The sequence below is a fragment of the Trachypithecus francoisi genome, unplaced genomic scaffold (assembly GCF_009764315.1).
Source record: "Trachypithecus francoisi isolate TF-2019V2 unplaced genomic scaffold, Tfra_2.0 Contig01461, whole genome shotgun sequence".
Lineage (NCBI taxonomy): Eukaryota > Metazoa > Chordata > Mammalia > Primates > Cercopithecidae > Trachypithecus > Trachypithecus francoisi.
Genome location: NW_022681433.1, coordinates 17,818,959 through 17,838,511, shown reverse-complemented (window position 1 = coordinate 17,838,511; position 19,553 = coordinate 17,818,959). Strand labels below are relative to the sequence as shown.

The window sequence follows — 19,553 nt, the reverse complement described above, 5'->3', positions numbered from 1 at the left end:
GATACTGAGGTCTGGAGCACAAATGACTCCGACACCAAGGTAGTGAGCACAGTACCCAGTAGGTAGTTGTTTTTTTTTTGTTTTTGTTTTTTTGTTTTTTTTTTGAGACAGAGTCTCAGTCTGTCACCCAGGCTGGAGTGTAATGGCGCAATCTCGGCTCACTGCAACCTCCGCCTCCCGGATTCAAGCAGTTCTCTGCCTCAGCCTCCCAAGTAGCTGGGATAACAGGTGCCTGCTATCATGCCCGGCTAATTTTTGTATTTTTAGTAGAGATGGGGTTTCACCATCTTAACCAGGCTGGTCTTGAACTCCTGATCTCATGATCCACCTGCCTCAGCCTCCCAAAGTGCTGGGATTACAGGCGTGAGCCACTGCGCCTGGCCTCCCAATGGGTAGTTTTTCAAGCCTTTCCTCCCTCCCTCTCTTGTCAAGTTCTCTGGCGTCTATTGTTCTCTTCCTTACGTTCATGTGTACCCAATGCTGAGTTCCGACTTACAAGACACAACATGTGGCATTGGGTTTTATTATTTTTTTATACTCAGTCCTGGTCTGTGGCCCATCGGCTGGGTAGATAAGGATGTTTATGTTCAAATTTCCAATAAGTAGCTGCTATACATACATATCTGGGCTCGCTGAATTACCCAAAGCTTGTTGAACAATCCCACTCTTATTAGAGAATCAATATCTATTTTTTTTCCTAAAACAGCATAATGATGGAGTCATAAGTGGAACTGGGGAAGCATGGGTCCCTGAACCAAGCCCTTGGGCACACACAGTCTCCTGATTCCAGCCAGGTAAATTTGTGGATAAGGGAGGATGAACCAGGAAGGCAACATGACAGGCTGCACTAAATGGAGGGCCTGCTGCTAGGTAAAGTGAGAGTCATAACAGAAGAACAGAAGAATGGCCACTGACTTAAAAAGGAATGGTCTCAAAGCTCAGGGGAGATGGGGCAAGGACAGACTGGAGCTTAGGCAAGACTTCATTAAAAGGAAAGGAATGGAGCAAGTTAAAAGAGTAAGAGAAAGGCTAAATTAATCCCAAGAAGGCAGCACACTGATGTATTAGCAAATAGTTACTCAAAACTGTAGGGGTTCATTTTTCAGGAACTGGCCTTAAGACTGTTTTACTCACAAGTGCAACACTTTTAAATGCTGCCTCAGTGAAGAAATACTTCAGTTTAGTATAGAGACCATCTCTTTGATTCTAACACAGATTATAGCCTTGAAACAAATAACATTCTTCTTTTATGTACTCAACAAATATTTACTTACAGCCTATTTTATGCCAGGCACTATTATGAGAACTGGAAAGAGAAGGTCTCTGTCTTTATATGGAGACAGGACATAAATCCTTGAACAGATACACAATAAAATGTCAGGTGTAATAAGTGCTATGAAGAAATACATTAGCTGCTGAGAGAAGTGGCTCACGCCTGTAATCCCAGCAATTTGGAAGGTGGAGACGGGTGGATCACCTGAGGTCAGGAGTTCAAGACCAGCCTGGCCAACATGGTGAAACCCTATCTCTACTAAAAATATAAAAATTAACTGGGTGTGGTGGCAGGTGCCTGAATTGCCAGCTACTCAGGAGGCTGAGGCATGAGAATCACTTCCACCCAGGAGGTGGAGGTTGCAGTGAGTAATCATGCCACTGCACTGCAGCCTGGGCAACAGAGTGAGACTCTGCCTCAGAAAAAAAAGAAAAAAAAAAAAGGAAAAGAAAAGAAATATATCAGTTGAGTGTGGTGGTGCTCGCCTGTGGTCCCAGCTACTTGGGAGGCATGAGGTGGGAGGACTGCTTGAGCTCTGGAGTTTGAGGCTGCAGTGAGCCATGACTGCAACAGTGCACTCCAGCCTGGGTGACAGTGTAAGACCCTGTCTTAATAAAAAATAAGAATAAAACACAGGAGATATAAGGTAGAGTAATAGCATACACGGTGACAGGGTTTGCTATCTTAGATAGGGAGCTCTGGAAGAATCTTTCTGAGGAGGTGACATTTGAGCAGATCTGAATGGTATGAGGGAGAGAGTTAAATGGGCATCTACAGGGTGAGTGTTCCAGGCAGAGAAGAGAAACTGCAGAGTCTCAATACACTTGATGAGCTCAAGGATCATTACAAAGACGGGGGGCTGCAGGCACTGGGAGAAGGAAAAGGAGAATACAGACAGTCAGAGGGGCAGACAAATGCGGACCACAACAAAGAGCTTGGATTTCTTTGTTAATTGTGTTAGGTAATCACTGGAAGGTTCAGAGCTGGGAATGAAATGGAATAAGTTATGTTCTTAAAGGAATAGTCCAGCTTTTATGGGAGAATGGACCATAGATAACCATAAATGGGATAATAATAAATGCAAAGCCAGCTTAGAAATGATTGTTGCAGTCTATCCAAGAGGATACTAGTCGTGTTATAACTGTGCAGCCCAATATGGTAATCAACAGCTGCATTTAGTTGTTTACAATTAAATTAATTAAAATAAAATACAATAAAAAATTCATTCCTACCTGGGGCTAGGGAGGAAGGGGAGAATGAGGAGTTACTGCTTAATGAGCACAGAGTTTCAGTTTGGGGTGATGAAAATTTTTGGAAAAACAGTGGTGATGGTTGCATAACATTCTGTAATTAATGTCTCTGAATTGTATGCTTAAAACGGTTAAAATGGCACAGCTGATGTTTTTACCACAATAAAAATTTTAAAAAATGGATCATAGAAACTATAAAATCATTTCTAATTGATGTAAATTTAAGGGGTGCAAGTGCAATTTTGTTACATGGATATATTGGACTGAAGTCTAGGCTTTTAGTGTCTCCATCACCTGAACAACGTGCATTGTACCTATTAAAGAATTTCTCGTCACCTTTTCCCTTCCCACCCTCTCACCCTTCTGAGTCTCCAGTGTCTATCATGCCACATGTCATGTCCATGTGTACACATTACTTAACTACCACTTATAAGTGAGACCATGCAGTATTTGACTTTTTGTTTTTGAGTTGTAAAACTATAAAACTCTTATGATAAAACATAGCGATGAATCTTTATGACCTTGGATCTGGCAATGGTTTCTCAGATATGGCACCAAAAGCACAGTGAGGAAAGAAAAACGTAGATGAACTGGACTTCTTTAAAATTGGAGACTTCTGTGCTTCAAAAGACAACACCAAGAAAATAAAAAGACAGCACGATAAATGGAAAAAAGTACTTGCAAATTATGTACTGAAACTTGCATCCAAAACACACAGAGAGCTCTTACAACTCAACAGGAGAAAGCCCCCCCCAAAAAAAAAATTTTAAAAATAGGCAAAGGATCTGAATAGACAGTTTTGCAAAGAAGGTATCAAAATGGCCAGTAACTGCATGAAGAACAGCTCAACATCATTAGCCATCAAGGAAATATAAAATCAAAACCACGATGAGATACCGCTTAACACCCACCAGGGTGCCTACGAGAAAACAGACAATAACAAGATGTGGAGAAATTAGATCTTTCACACAGTGCTGGTGGGGAAGTAAAACGGTGCAAACCTGGAAAACCGTGAGGCAGTTTCTCAAAGGGTTATGCATAGTTACCATGTGACCTAGCCATTCTACTCCTAGGTACACACCCAAGAGAAATGAAAACATATGAATGAAACCCACAAAACTTTGTACCTAAATGCCATAGCACCATTATTATAACTATTCATAATAGCTTAAAATAATGAACAGCATTATTCCTTATTCAGAATAGCCTATTTATAACCCAAATGTCCATCAACTGGGAATTGGTAAGTAAAATGTGGTATATCAATATGATAGAACACTTTTGCAATAAAAAAGAATGAAGTACTGATACATGCTACAACGTGGGTGAACCTTGAAAGCTTTGTGCCAGGTGAAGAAGCCAGACACCAAAGGCCACATATTCCATCTCTATGAAATATCCAGAAGTGGGCACATCTACAGAGACAGACAGCAGATCAGTGGTTTCCAGGTACTGGAGGTGCTTGGGAGAAACAGAGAGTGACTTATTTTTATTTTTTGAGATGGAGTCTCAAAAAATACTCTGTCGCCTAGGCTGGAGTGCAATGGCTTGATCTTGGCTCACTGCAATCTCCACCTCCCAGGTCAAGCGACTCTCTTGCCTCAGCCTCCCAAGGAGCTGGGATTATGGGCGTGTGCTACCACGTGTATTTTTAGTAGAGATGAGGTTTCACCATGTTGGTCACGCTGGTCTTGAACTCCTGACGACAGGTGATTCAACCGCCTTAGCCTCCCAAAGTGCTGGGATTACAGGCGTGAGCCACTGTGCCCGGCCAGGAGTGATTCTTAATGAATATAAGCCTTCTTTAGGGAGTGATAAAAATGTTCTATAATGTTTTGTTGTAACGGCTGTACAATTCTGTGAATATGTTAAAAACCGTAGTATTGCATGCTTTAAATGATTAGATGGTATGTAAGTTATAGCTCAATAAAACTGCTGTAAAAACTTCCGTTCCTCAGTCATTTTAAATACACAACAGCCACTTGTGGCTAATGGCTACTGTATTGGGCAGTACAGCTACAGAACATTTCCATCCTCACAGAAAGTTCTATTGAACAATGCAGGCCCCGAGTAGCTCGGACAGAAGCCACTTGGAAATATTTTGAAGGTGGAAATGACAGCATTTGGCCAGGCACAGTGGCCCACACCTGCAATCCCAGCACGTAGGAGGCTGAGGCAGGAGGACTGCTTAAGCCCAGGAGTTCGAGACCAGTCTGGGTAACCCTATCTCTATGAAAAAAATTCTTAAAAACTAGCCAGGTATGCTGGTGCATGCCTGTAGTTCCAGCTATGTGGGAGGATTCCTTAAGCCCAGGAAGTTGAAGCTGCAGTGAGCTACGATCACCACTGCACTCCAGCCTGGGTGACAGAGCAAGACCCCAAGACCCTGTCTCTTATAAAAACAAACAAAAAACCATTTTCTTATGATTTGGATGTAGGGTAGACAAGAATGTGGGGAATCAAGAAAGTTTTTGGCTGGAGTGTGTAGGCAAACAGCAGTGTTTGGGATGGAGAATACTGATTCTGGTCATATGAATACAGGAAGACATAAGAAAATGTGGTACCAAATGATTCATATTTTAAGTTCATGAGAGGAAGAACAGACAGCAATGAAACATGACCATATTACAAAACAAAGAAACATGAGGTGGACAGAAGGGAACTAGGGTTAGTGGAGAGAGTCTCAGGAATGAGAGTTACCAGACCCTATTGCAGCCCCGCTCTCTGTTCCAGCTCTGCCATTATTTCTTTTTTTAAAATTTTAAGTTTTGAGTGTCAGTTCCCCACCCATAAAACGGAGATTTTTATATCAGATGCAGATGATGACAACTAAGGTATCTCTAAGGCTCCTTTCAGATACGAAACTCTAAAAGGCTAAGGCCTGTATTCTTAGCTGCTAAATCAGCCCCGTGGATTTAACAGCAGAAATCTGAGAGTCTCAGATCTTCTCCCTCCTCAACATAGCTTAGGATGTCGTTCCTCATCTCCACCTCAGGCCAAATGCTCATGAAGGCATCTGAATTGAGAAGAGCAATGATGTCTATGCTTAAAGTGCCACCTGCATTAGTCCTAAGGGGCCCTAGAGAAAACTCTGATTAGACGAAAGGGTTAGCAGGCATGGGAGACTAAGCTGAAAATCAAAATGTGTGGTTTTGGTTTGACAACTTTTTGAATTTTCTTCTAATACCAATATTTCTAATGCTGGTTGAGTCAGGCACTAAAACATACAAAGCATTTATTTAACAGGGAGGACTTAGAACGTGTTTCATATTTTATGGACATACACACAATAAACAAATTTTTTAGACATTATAAGAAATTCTATTTATTTTCTTCTTTTTTTTTTTAGATAAAGTCTCGCTCTGTCACCCAGGCTGGAGTTCAGTGGCACAATCTCAGCTCACTGCAGCCTCCACCTACTGGGTTCAAGCGATTCTCCTGCCTCAGCCTCCCGAGTAGCTGGGACTACATAGTGTGCATCACTACGCCTGGTTAATTTTTGGCATTTTTAGTAGAGGCGGGGTTTCACCATACTGGCCAGGCTGGTATTGAACTCCTGACCTCAAGTGATCCGCCTGCCTCGGCCTCCCAAAATACTGAGATTACAGCTGTGAGCCACTGCACCTGGCCAAGAAATTCTATGTTTAAAAAATATTGTATATAAGCTCTTTACTATATGACAGGCACAGTTCTAAGCACTTTACATATATTAGCTCCTTTAATACTTTAGCAACTACATGAAATAGTATAATTTTGTGCATATTCCACATGAGGAACCTGATGCAGCAAAGAGAAGTCAAATATGTTCAAGGTCACACAGTTAGTAAGAAACAGCAATTTTTTTTTTTTCTTGAGATGGAGTTTCGCTCTTGTTGCCCACGGGCAGTGGCGAGGCCGCAGGATGGTATGGGCGGGCTGGCAGGGACTCAGGGGGATGTTGAGGCAGGCAAAGGGGAGAAGTGGTGAGGCCTAGCGGGTGCTGGGGGCCTCCCAAGGAGGCCTCTCTCATCCCAGAAGCCCCTGGCTGTGCCATTTCACTCCCCAGGCTGGAGTGCAATGGCACGATCTTGGCTCACTGTAACCTCCTCCTCCCAGGTACAAGTGACTCTTCTGTCTCAACCTCCCAAGCAGCTCGGATTATAGGCATGTGCCACCACGCCTGGCTATTTTTTTTTATATTTAGCGGAGACAGGGTTTCACCATGTTAGTCAGGATGGTTGCAAACTTCTGACCTTAGGTGATCTACCTGCCTCGGCCTCCCAAAGTGCTGGGATTACAGGCATGCGCCATGGCGCCCGGCCAAGAAACTGTAAATTTTGTAAAGGAGAGTTTGTATTAATTAACTGAGTCAGAAAAATGGACTCCTAAGAATGACAGAAGATAATTTCAACAAAAAAAATAATTAGACTAAGAAGTACTCATTTTAAATACTGACACCTAACGGTAACGAAATATCCAGGAGAGAATTGTGGTGGACAGAAAATTAGACTCATATGAAATCTGAAATCATATGAAAATTAATTTCATATGAAATTTTGTACCACATAAGGAAGCACAGAAAGTGAACAACTCCAGGAGTGTCAGGAACACCTGGAGACTTGACCTTTTATTCTGAGTTGGTGTGGGCATTTCATTAGCCCAGAGTTTCTTAAAGCTGGCACTACAGACATTTTGGGCCAGATAATTCTTTGTCTGGGGGCTGTCCTGTGCATTGCGGATGGCTTGGAGGCATCTCTGGCTTCCACCCACTAGATGCCAGCAGCAGCCATCCTAGTTGTGACAACCAAATATATCTGCAGACATTGCTAAATGTCCCCTGGGAGGCAAAAATCAATGCTGGTTGAGAACCACTGCCTCAGAGGGAAGAAAAAGGAGAAGGTGGAGTAAATACAGAGAACCTACACTGAAGAGAGAATGTCTAACAGAAAGAGTTCTCATCTCTCCCATCAGGCTGAGGAGGAGACAACGGGGTGGGATACAATCCTCTACGCAATCAGGAGAGAGAACCAATATGAAGAAGTAGGCATGGTGGTGTGTGCCTGTTATCCCAGCTACTCAGGAAACTGAGGAAGGACGGTTGCTGGAGCCCAAGAGATTGAGGTTATGATCGTGCCACTGCACTCCAGCCTGCGTGACAGAGTGAGACCTTGTCTCTAAAAAAGAAAAAATAAAATTTTGTAAAGAAAATAAAATAAATAGCATGAGGCATTAGCACAGAGCAACACAATTCATGAAGCTGGATGGTCTTTACAAGAGACAAATCCTTGGATCATTCAGGACTGAATGCTAGCCTATGAAGAGAACACCTGCGTGGAGGTGGGCCCTTAAGACTATGTACAGGAGGCTGGCAATTTGGCAGAACAGCAGAAACAGAGAAATCTAAAGGATGTTTTTAAAATATAACTTCTAGAGTTTGACAATGCATTAATTTCTTTCCTTTTTTTTTTTTTTTTTTTTTTTGAGACAGAGTCTCACTCTGTCACCCAGGCTGGAGTGCAGTGGCGTGATATCAGCTTCTGCAAACTCTGCCTCCTGGGTTCAAGCGATTCTCCTGCCTCAGCCTCCTGGGTAGCTGGGATTACAGGTGTCCACCACCATGCCTGGCTAACTTTTGTACTTTTAGCAGAGACGGGGTTTCACTATGTTGGCCAGGCTGGTCTTGAACTCCTGACCTCAGGTGATCCACTTGCCTCGGCCTCCCAAAGCGCTGGGATTACAGGCGTGAGCCACCACGCCCAGCCGACAATGCATTAATTTCTAACTTGTCATGACAGTGAATGCTACTGGCATTCAATAAAATGTTAACACATAAGGTAATTTGAGCATTAAACTTTAATGAAGATGGGCTAAGCCTAATATTTCAGTTCCTCGTTTTGGAGAGATAACTCCGCGATGCATTTTAGTTTTCAGCCTAGAAAAGAGCATCTCCTTCCCTAGGCAAAGCTAACACCATCTGGAAATAAATAGTTTATTGCTTTGGAGGAGAAACTCCCGAACCAAGGTGAGATTCTCGGACTTGCCAAGAGCCTCTGAAAAGACAGCGTCCTTCAAACGAGTCACAGTCATCACCCTGCACACCCTGTGGGGAAGCCCCGGGGACTAGATGGTTCTGTTTCGACTGTTTTAGAGGCAAACACTGTGGGTGTTGTTTCTTGTTAAAACCTGCCAGTAAGCTACTCCTGGAGAAAAGAAGTCCTAGGAAAGTGTTTGTCGTGAAGGTGTTCCCAAGCTACAGCTTCCTGATAATGCAGGCTGGAAAAACCTCATTTGATTGTCTAGTTTATTTCTGAAGCAGGTTGCTGACAAGATATTCCTTCTCACTGAGCTGAAATCTGAACAGCTCTGTTACAATTCTACCACTCTGAGAGTCTTCCCTGTCTTTATTTTAGTCAGATATTTAAAATCTCAAGTGAATGTTTTCAAAGGGGGACAAAATCCCAAACCTGGAACAGTTGGGTTCCCCAAGCCAGCCTTCGGAACAGTATTTACCCACCGTCTGTGCAAACCGTGGTAAGAGCATAATTTCAGAGAAAGTAGCGTGGGGAGCAGAGATGGATATTGGAGTGGGGGTCAGTTGAGAGGGGAAAGGACATTTCAGGCAAAAAGAAAACCAGCCTGTATTGGGCACAGAGGTGGAAAGGTGAGCTGATGAGGTGGGGGTGGGGCTACAGTGGTGAGGTCAGCAGGGGTCAAATGTATGAGGCTCCAAAAAAGGTCTCTATAAAAGAAATTCATCCAAAGTGCATACAGAGAGATGTGATCTCACCAAACCTGTGTTCTCCAAGAGCCAAGCTCTTCCTTGCAGACACCCATCATTGGTACACAAAGGCCTAAAGACCAAGGAGAAAGGTAAGAAGGCTTCGTCTCCCCATTGCATCAGAGGGACAGGCATTTACCGGAACTAGACTGAGATCAGTTAGCCTTTTGCAAATCCAGGATGAGGTCCACCCTTGGTGAGGGCTGAGATGAGAGAGGAGGGCATCACCCATCTCAGAAATCCAGAGGACAATTTCTACCGGGTAAACAACAACAACAACAACAAAGGTAACACAAGTTCCCCATGTGCTTGCTTTGATAAAATACGAAGTCACATTTAGAATGATCTATGATTGCATGTGATATAAACCTAATATAATGATGGGGCTTATGGCATGCATGAAAAGTACCATAAAATGAAAGAGACAGAAACTCAGTCCCAGATGCTCTCTTAGAGACAATTCAGTGTTATATATGGCTCCAGGATCCACTGACCCAGGGCAGCAGGTGAGCCTGTTCTTCCAGACTCCTATCAGTCGTCAAATCTGGCTGGGGTTCAGGAACAGACATAATTAACATAGGATTAGCCAAATGAGGTCTGGAAACAGTCACTAAACCAGCTTACTGTGAACAACTGGCACAAAACCACACGGGCCCTCCAACATTAGCAGTAACAGCCCAAAAACGTTGTCTGCAAAAATCTCTTTGAAAATATTTGTGGGAAAAGCCACAATTTATAAGAAAAGCATGTCTCATTTTCTAAACAGACAAAATGATCAAGGAACTTATTTCAGAATATTCCAAAGAGCTAGGTTGATGCCATTTTATAAAGATGCCATTTCAATTAAATGCTCATTAAAAGCATTACATCATCATCCAGCTAAACCACAAAATGTATTCAGAAATAGCTCTGACAAAGGCAAAATTTCAAGACAACGTTATAACATAGTGGTCAGAAGAGACAGGGTTTAACAACCATGAAAACAGATGGGCTGAATTTACATGTATACTTTAGATGTAGTCAGAATCAGTGGCACAGCTGAACTGAACAATGCAGGCATCACACTTATGCAGGGCTCAGGAGGGAGAACTGAGGGAGAGGTGGCACCATTCCCTGAACTCCAAGGCATTTGCCAAGACATTTTGGTCTAAGAGCAGATACTAAGTTTCTCCTGCTTTTCCTCTCTCCTCCTTCCCCTTCAGGAGCTTCCAGCAGCACTGTTTCCGAGCAGCCAGGATTCCAGCACATTAACCGACCCAGCCCCTGCCCCCACCTTACTCTCTGGGCCTCTCAAGACTCCAGTGGCTCAGAGGAAGCGCACCCCAACTAGCGACTTCTAGATTTACATCAAGAGTGAAGATGTATTCCAACTTTCAGGTCACTAAATTACAAACTTTTAGAAGTTAACCTGCGTATGCCTGTAGTACTTGTACTAGAATTAAAATTATGCTTTCTGCCTCCGACACTATGAATTCATGAAGAGAAAATTTACTTTTTCCTCCCCGTAAAGAGTAGTATAAAGTATTGGAGGTTGCTTTATAAAAAGCAGGGTTTATACAAGTGTTAGTGATTACAATTACATTCACAACCAGCGCTGCTGGGTGAAGCTCCTGGTTATATAAGCCTATTGCTGGATTTTCTCCTCTACTGCCATTTCTGCTGGATGAAGTTAAGGACACGAAACTTAAATTTCAATCTTTCTCTTTTATCACTTTTGTTTACTGAAAATAAATGTGAAAAAGGAAGTAAAAATGATGCAAAGTTAACTTGATTACCAATGCTCAGGCAGTCACCCAGCGAGGCCACACGTGTTTCTTACTCCTGGGTACACACCTAAGTGATATCCCCCAGCACCCCACACCGTGCTAGGCCCTGGGACTAGTTCTTGCCAATCAGATGTGGGCAGAACTGATGGATCTCTTCCTGCCAGACACGGGTAAGAACAAATGATCCTTGCCCTGCAAATCATCCTGTCTCTCCCCTTCCAGTGTTGAGGCTGAGGGTGTACTCCCGGAGCCTCACTGTGTTGAAATGAAGCGGGCTTAGTTTTAACAGATACAGTAAGACAGGCAGACCTGGAATGATGGTGATGGAGGCAGAAGTTCACACTCACAGATGCTAGAAGCAGGAGGCACAGCATGCCAGGCAAAGCCATGCCAGGCAGCACCACGGAACTCAGGAGGTTGGAGAGACGCTGAGCATGGCCCAGGCCTCTCCTGGGGGTCTCACAGGGAGGAACCGGTGAGGCAGGGTAGGTATGCTAAACGAGGACATTTACGATTGTATAACTGGAGTAATTCTGGCAGGCTCGGGGCTGTAAGGACGGTCCCCAGTTGTCGGGTACCTGGCCTGGGGTGCTGTTGGGCAGAAGGAACACTGGCTCAGTGTGTGAGAGTTTGATAAAGGAGGGGGGCTTTACCAAAGGGGGTGTGGGCTCACGCTTGATTTGTATGTCAAAGGGGTGCAGGCAGGGGAGGCATTTGCTATCTTCAGGAATTAGCTAGCCCTGGGAGGACAGTCTCTCCGGAATCAAGGCTCCTAATGCCAGTGCAACGGGAATACGGAAAATAAGAAAAATATACTCAACACGCCAGTGAACAATGCACTCTTCCACTGGCTAGGGACATGGGTGGCAAATAAATCTTTACTGGGTTAAGCCGGTGAGCTTCCCTGGCTAATCCATCTCGATTCAACTTCCTGCTAAGAGTGAAATCTAGGAACTCTGGCTCACACTTCTTACAACATGACACCGAACCCAACTGTCTAAAACACACGCACCACAGTTTATTAAAAGAGACACTGAAACACAAGAAATATTAAACTGAATGAAAACAATGACCCTTCCAGCCCAATTCTGGGTTTCAGGATGTGTGAGGTACACTGTCACAATACAGAAAAATAGCTAAAGTCAGAGTTTTACCACAGTTCATAACTGCATTTAAAACAAAACAAACAAAAATTTTGCATTTGAATTGGGAAACCCGTTTATATTTTAAACGTACTATGATTGGGTTAGTAACCAGTTACACAGATTTATGAGCTGTGGTTTCATTTGTGTAAATCTGAAAGAATCCCAGAATGTTCTGTGTTTCTAGGTTTTAGGGAGCAAGTTCCACTAACTTCAGGGTTTTATGAACTTCCACCACACTGTTCTCTCTGCAGGTCTTCCCAGATGGCAGAGGCCACATGGAGTTATTACCCTCTTTGCCTGTCCCATTTAGCATTTAATGTTTGTCTCTGAATCTTTTAAACGTATTTGAGATCTTTTCTATGCTGCACACAACACTGTTGGTGACTTTATGCGGAACAAAATGTGAGTGGATTGTTTCACGTACCTTAGTGTAAAATATAATATTTTGTTGCCCTTTATGACTGCATTAGCACACTCTTCTGGTGGGTTTAGGACATTGTGCAACCAGGTGGAGAAGGGGATTATTAATTAATGCAATACTGAGTCCTTGTAGCTTTGCCTCCAACCCATCCACTTTTCTCAAGTGCCATTATGGCTAAATTAGATCAGCAACAGCCCAGGAACTGGACTCTAATCATCATTCTGGCCTGTGTGGTTATATTAAAATAAATCGGACTGCACAGCTCCCTGCTTAGAACCTGCCAATGACCTTATTGCACTTATACTCCTAAAGGCTCATTTATTCCCAAAGGCCTGGAAAGGTCTGACTTCTCTGTCTCCACTCTCACCATCCCAAGGCAATCTGTGTCTCACAATCTACTCCCCGACTGCTCCATGCCATCTTTCTCTTGCAACTATTCCATTCCTGCAACCTGAAGCGCTTTCCTCTCTCCTCTTCTTCTACCTCACTCCTACTCATCCTTCAACTGTTGCCACACCCTCCAGGAAGCAGTCCTTAAAGCTCAGTCCAAGTCAGTTCTCCTTGGAAGACATTCCACCTGACCTTGACCTTCTGCTTTGCTAACATTTCCTGTTCAAATCCTGCCTTCTCTAGGTGTCAGTTCCATGAGGGCAGAAACTCTTCTGCTATATGCACTACTGTGTCCCCAGAACCCAGGAGGAGCCTGGTATAAGATAACATATTCTTTTATCTTTTTTTTTTTTTCTTTGAGACTGAGTTTCGCTCTTGTCACCCAGGCTGGTGTGCAATGGCACGATCTCGGCTCACTGCAACTTCTGCCTTCCGGTTCAAGCAATTCTCCTGCCTCAGCCTCCCAAGTAGCTGGGGTTACAGGCATGCGCCACCGAGTCCGGCTAATTTTTGTATTTTTAGTAGAGATGGGGTTTCACCATGTTGGTCAGGCTGGTCTTGAACTCCTGACTGTCACGCACGTCCATGGGAAGAGACCACCAAACAGGCTTTGTGTGAGCAACAAGGCTGTTTATTTCACCTGGGTGCAGGCGGGCTGAGTCTGAAAAGGGAGTCAGCGAAGGGACATGGGGTGGAGCTGTTTTATAGGATTTGGGTAGGTAGCGGAAAATTCCAGTCAAAGGGGGTTGTTCTCTGGTCGGCAGGGGTGGGGGGTCACAAGGTGCTCAGTGGGGGAGCTTTTGAGCCAGGATGAGCCAGGACAAGAAATTTCACAAAGTAATGTCATCAGTTAAGGCTGGAAGCAGCCATTTTCACTTCTTTTGTGATTCTTCACTTGCTTCAGGCCATCTGGATGAATATGTGCAGGTCACAGGGGCTATGATGGCTTAGCTTGGGCTCAGAGGCCTGACACTGACCTCAGGTGATCTGCCTGCCTTGGCCTCCCAAAGTGCTGGGATTACAGGCATGAGCCACCTTGCCCAGCCACTCTTTTATCTTTTTACAAAAATGAGTGAATAATTGAGTTGAAGAAGTTGCAGTCTCAGAGAACACCGGCAATCTTGCCCAAATTTAGCTTAATGTGAAACGACGCAAGTCTCAGGATTTATATGGTATGAAATACTCAAGTTTTCAGTAATAAAGTAAGGGTCAGAAATAGTTTAAACTAATATGACCCAACAATGCCATGGGCAAAGAGAGTCACACTAAGTTTTATTTTATACCTGTGCACCACTATTTCAGTATGTAAAACATGCCTGGTCTTACAGGAGCACATTTATTAAAAATTATAAAATAGCCTTCTCCAAAAATGTCGAAAGGCCCAGTTGCTTAATGAGTGCCCATACCTAAGAATCTGTGTGGTATTCTCCTTAAAGGGTGAGGGAACAGTTTCTACGGTGTGGACTCTGGGGAATCAAGAACAAATGTTTTTAGGAGCTCTTTTCTTCTGTTAAGTATAGTCTCTTTCCCATTACCTCTCTCTTAAATTTTATCATCTGAACACTTCCTTTTTTAAAATCAAGACCGATTTTGTATTATTTTGCCAATAACATTACACTTCGATGAGGGTTGCTCAGCTCTGCCGACAGGACGCACCAACAGGAAACGCGGGTGTGGGTTGACACCACGGCTCCGGATGGACTTGGGTCCCGTGAAGGTGACATCCTAGGTCTAACCTACCATCGCTTTCCAGATCAAAGGTGAGGAGCTGCAGGCAGACCATGGCAGTAAGTGTACGGCTGTGATGGTTGGAAGAAATCTGATTTACTGAATTGCTTCAGTGGAAAAATTTATTTTGAAATTTGAAATGAATCATCACAAACTCCATCAGCAAAGGAGTGCTTTGAAAAGTCTCTCCAAAACCACATGAAAATAAGCAAAGCAGAATTCTTGGAAGCATTCTAGATGAACAATATACCTTCTCGAAAATGTTTCTTCCCAACAAGAAGTGTGTTTCTGTTGCCTTGCCCCAAGTGAACACCGCTGATCTACACCTGAGGTTCTCTCCACAGATGGTGGAGGCAGAATTTTCTAGTAAAACCTCCTGTCTTTGTGACATCATCCACACCGTACCAAGGGGGAAATTAAACTACTCTAGTCAAACAAAACTCCTCTGGGTCTCTGGATGTGGGTGGGCATCTGAGGGACAGCTTCAGGCAGCTCTTGGGGGAGGGGGAGAGGCCAGAAGGCGCCCCTCTGTTAGACCAAGGGCCCCCGGCTTTGACAGTGCCCTAGTTTGTCTCAAACTGGTACCATGTTCCTATGCCTCTTTGGGGGTGAGGAGGATATACATTCTCCTAAATGACAATTAAGAGTGTAATAAGGCCAGGCGCAGTGGCTCAGGCCTGTAATCCTAGCACTTTGGGAAGCTAAGGTGGGCCGATCACAAGGTCAGGAGTTCAAGACAGCCTAGCCAACAGGGTGAAACCCCATCTCTACTAAAAATACAAAAATTAGCCGGGCGTGGTGGCACGAGCCTGTAATCCCAGCTACTCAGGAGGCTGAGGCAGGAGAATTGCTTGAACCTGGGAGGCAGAGATCGCATGAGCCAAGATCGCGCCCCTGCACTCCAGCCTGGGAAACAGAATGAGACTCTGTTTCAAAAAAAAAGTGTAACAAGAATTCACTTGTACTCAGGACAGCAAATCAGCACACATAAACAAGTCCTCCAGTCAGCTGGCATATCCCGGTCCTCTGGTGCTTACAGTCTTTATCCCTGCCACTCCCATCCCCACCAAAAAAATCCCTGCTACCCCCACTCCCACTAAAAATACTCCCCATGGCCTCTGCAGCTCAGGTCCTGTGCCACCGCATGGTCCTGGCACACTCTTGCCAGGTCCTACATGTGTCTTTACAGAGCAGTCTTCATCTTCTTTACAGGCAAATCTCATCACATAACTCTCCTACCTCCAACCTTGCCCTGAGAAAAAGTCCCCCCCCACCAGCTGTTAGTGATCAGATCCTCCCTCACTTATTTCCCCCTTTTCCAGCCCCTACCTCCTCTCTATGCTGTAGTTGTCTTGACTAGGGGTGGCTGCCCACTACACGGGGGATGCTAGAAATGTGTAGAGATGTGTTTTGATTGACAGTTCCAGAAGGATAGGGAAAGAAGGAGAGGGAGTGTCTTAGTTCTTTCGGCCGACTATAACAAAATACTCTAAACCGCATGGCTTATAACCCCTGGAAATTCATTTCTTATAGTTCCGGAGCCTGCGAAGTCCAAGATCAAGGAGGTGGCAGTTGTGGTGTCAGGTGAGGGCCCATTCCTCACAGGTGATGTCTTCTAGCTACAGTCCCACATAGTAGAAGGGGCAAATGAGCTCTCTAGGGTCCCTTTTATAGGTACACTAATCCCATTTCTGAGAGATCCGCCCTCAGGACCTAATCACCTCCCAGAGGCCCTATGTTATCTACCATCACCTTACAGTTTGAGGTTTTCACATATCAATTGGGGGGCAGGGGGTATATGAGCAGTCACGCACAGCAGGAAGTTACTGGTTTTTCCAGTCCAGGGCAGGAGTGCCCAGTGTCCCAAGCCTCTCACCAGAGGTGGATAAAGAAGAGTCCAGAGTCCAGGCACCCCCAGTCCCACTAAAATACTTCCCATGGCCTCAGCAGCTAAGGTCCTATGCACCTGCGTGGTTCTGGCCAGGAATGTTCCTTCTCCCAACCAGGCCCTTGTCCCACATCTCCCTTGTCCCACGTGACCACCCCCTACTCCTCTTTTAAGAACTTCAATATCACTTCCTGGAAGAAGACGCACCTGGACTCATTAGACTAGGTTGTGTCTCTTTATTATACAAGCTCCACTCACAGATCCTAGGACTCAGTGCACTGGTAATTAAGCAACATGTACGAAATTCCTGCCCAACAACTCTGACCTCAGGTAAGCCTTCAGAGGGCAGGACAGGCAGTGCCTGGCTTGCTGATATCTACATTCACTGCGCCCTCAGAGAGCCTCTTACCTCACAGATATGCTACAATCTCAGCAAACAAAGAAGCTCCTTTCAAAACACCTTCTCCAAACACAATCCCATTCCTGGGTTTAACCCTCCCTAAGCTTTCCCCTGGAATCTCTACCAGTAGTTTTCTTTCCACCGCTCACTTTACAAGACATGACAGGTTTATTTTCCCAAATTGCCCTGATCATAAAGGTCTAGATCTAAATTCTATACTGACCCTTCAATGTCTAAACAGTTAAGTCCCAGTTGCTTTCCTTCTTTTTTTCTCTCCTTCCTTCCTTTTCCTTCCTAACTTCCTTTTCTTTCTTCCTTCCTTCCTTTCCTTCTTTCCCTTCTTTCTTCCCTCCTCCTCCTCCTGCTTCTTCCTCTTCCTCTTTTCTCTTTCCTTCCCTCCCTCCTCCTCCTCCTCCTTCTTCTTCTTCCTCTTTTCTCTTTCCTTCCCTCCCTCCCTTTTCCTTTCTTTTCCTTCCTTCCTTCCCTTCTTTCCCCTCTTCCCTCCCTCCCTCCTCCTCCTTCTTCTTCTTCCTCTTTTCTCTTTCCTTCCCTCCCTCCCTTTTCCTTTCTTTTCCTTCCTTCCTTCCCTTCTTTCCCCTCTTCCCTCCCTCCTCCTCCTTCTTCTTCTTCCTCTTTCTCTTCTTCTTTTCCTTCTCTCTTTCCTTCCCTCCCTCTCTCTTTTTCTTTCTTTCTCGTTCTTTTCTTTTTTCTTTTTTGACAGAGTTTTCCTTTTTTGCCCAGGCTGCAGTACAGTGGCATGACCTTGGCTCACTACAGCCTCTACCTCCCATGTTCAAGTGATTCTGCTGTTTCAGTCTCCCGAACGTAGCTGGGATTATAGGTGCCTGCCACCACACCCAGCTAATTTTAGTATTTTTAGTAGAGACAGGGTTTCACCATGATGGCCAGGCTGGTCTTGAACGGACGTCAGATGATCCACCCACCTCGGCCTCCCAAAGTTTTGGGATTACAGGCATGAGACACTACGCCTGGCCACGTCCCAGTTTCTTAACCTCATACTCAAAGCCCTCTGTAATTCAGCTTTTATCTGCCTTCCTAAACTTCCCCATCTTCCACCCTTCAGCTGCTCAGTTTTCCACACCTGTCCTCATTTCCCCACTTTGCTGGATTCTTCCTTCTGTTGGATTTCATGGCTAAACTTAAATATTACCTCCTCTAGGAAGCTATTAATAACTCCAAATGAAAGGCATCTCTCAGTCCTCTGACATCTAATAGCATTTTATCTATGGTTTACTCGAAATAGCTATTTTCTACCTTGTACTAGAGTTATTCATTTGCAAATCTGCTCTGGTTGGAATGCAGCCTGCAAAGCTCATGTGTTGCAAGTTTGATCCCCAATGCAGAGGTGCTGGGAGCTGTGGCCTGACAGGAGGTGTTTGGGTCATGGGGACACCACCCTCATGAATGTATGTGATCGTAATTCCAGGATTAGAAAACCATCGTCTCCACTGCAGAACGGCCACATTAGTTCCTTTGAAGCAGGGAAGTAAATGACCATCTTGTAAAGCTTCTGAGTCAACAGGCAAGCACTTCTGAGTTAGGACCACAGTAGTATGTCTAGATAAGAAGTGGTAAGGGGTCTTCAGAGAGTACTTGCGGCTAGTTCACGCTATTTGCAGACTCTTCTAAAGTACTAAAGTCTGGGCTCACGTATGAAGGATGATTGCTGAAATTTCTCTTATGCTCATCAGACATACCACTTCCCATCACTAATTCTTCCAGCTACAATGATGGCTGAGTCTGTCACCAAAATATCACAACCTCTGACACAAAATCACATCCCCAACTCTTCTACTTACACACTCTTATTTACAAAACCATTTGAAAATAAATTAAATCCACTGAGTAAAGATGAATCACAAGAAGGGTTTCACGTTAAAAGACAACGATTTCACTAGAATGCTCTTTTCTGGGGTGGGGCTAGAAAGCATAAAATTGTATTCTCTGATTTAAAGACTTAGGAACCCTCTAAAGGAAAAGGAGTTCTGATGAAATTGAAAGAATATGTTCACGTGGCATGAGAAAATGGCAGTGCACGCATTTTCTCTGTCAGTATTTAATAGGTTAAAGAATATCAGTGAGGATGAATCATTTCTGTTGGAAGCCTAAAAACTCACTGACACAGAAACAAAGACGCTTGGAAACTTTATATTCTTTGGTTCTTTGAACAATAAAGGGCCTTGTCTAGTCAACATTTGGAGTAATTTTTCCCAGGGGGATTATTACTATTTGAGAGGGATGAAAGAGTAGCATTCTCATGATACATTTTTATTTTCTGAGAATAAAAATATGTCTCTTTAGGAGGCCACGTTCTGGATGTATTAAGAAGTGTGGAAAAACACGAGTCTGCCACAGTTCTCAGATATCCTCTTCTCGCTGTAAAGACAAACATCAATCTAAAGAATTAGTTCTCAAACCCTAATTTCAAAAGGCATACATCAAGGACAGGACACTGTTAGAAAGCTAGGAATAAGATCCAACTCCTATAAGATCTGAGTTATTCTGCATATGGGT

At 44.1% G+C, this 19,553-nt stretch overlaps 1 protein-coding gene across 1 annotated transcript in view; it reads right to left on the bottom strand.

Annotated features, from left to right (window-relative positions):
• ATP8A2 (ATPase phospholipid transporting 8A2) overlaps nt 1–19,553 on the bottom strand; it is a 649,053-nt gene that overhangs the window by 167,008 nt on the left and 462,492 nt on the right. The gene's annotated exons all lie outside the window — the stretch shown is intronic.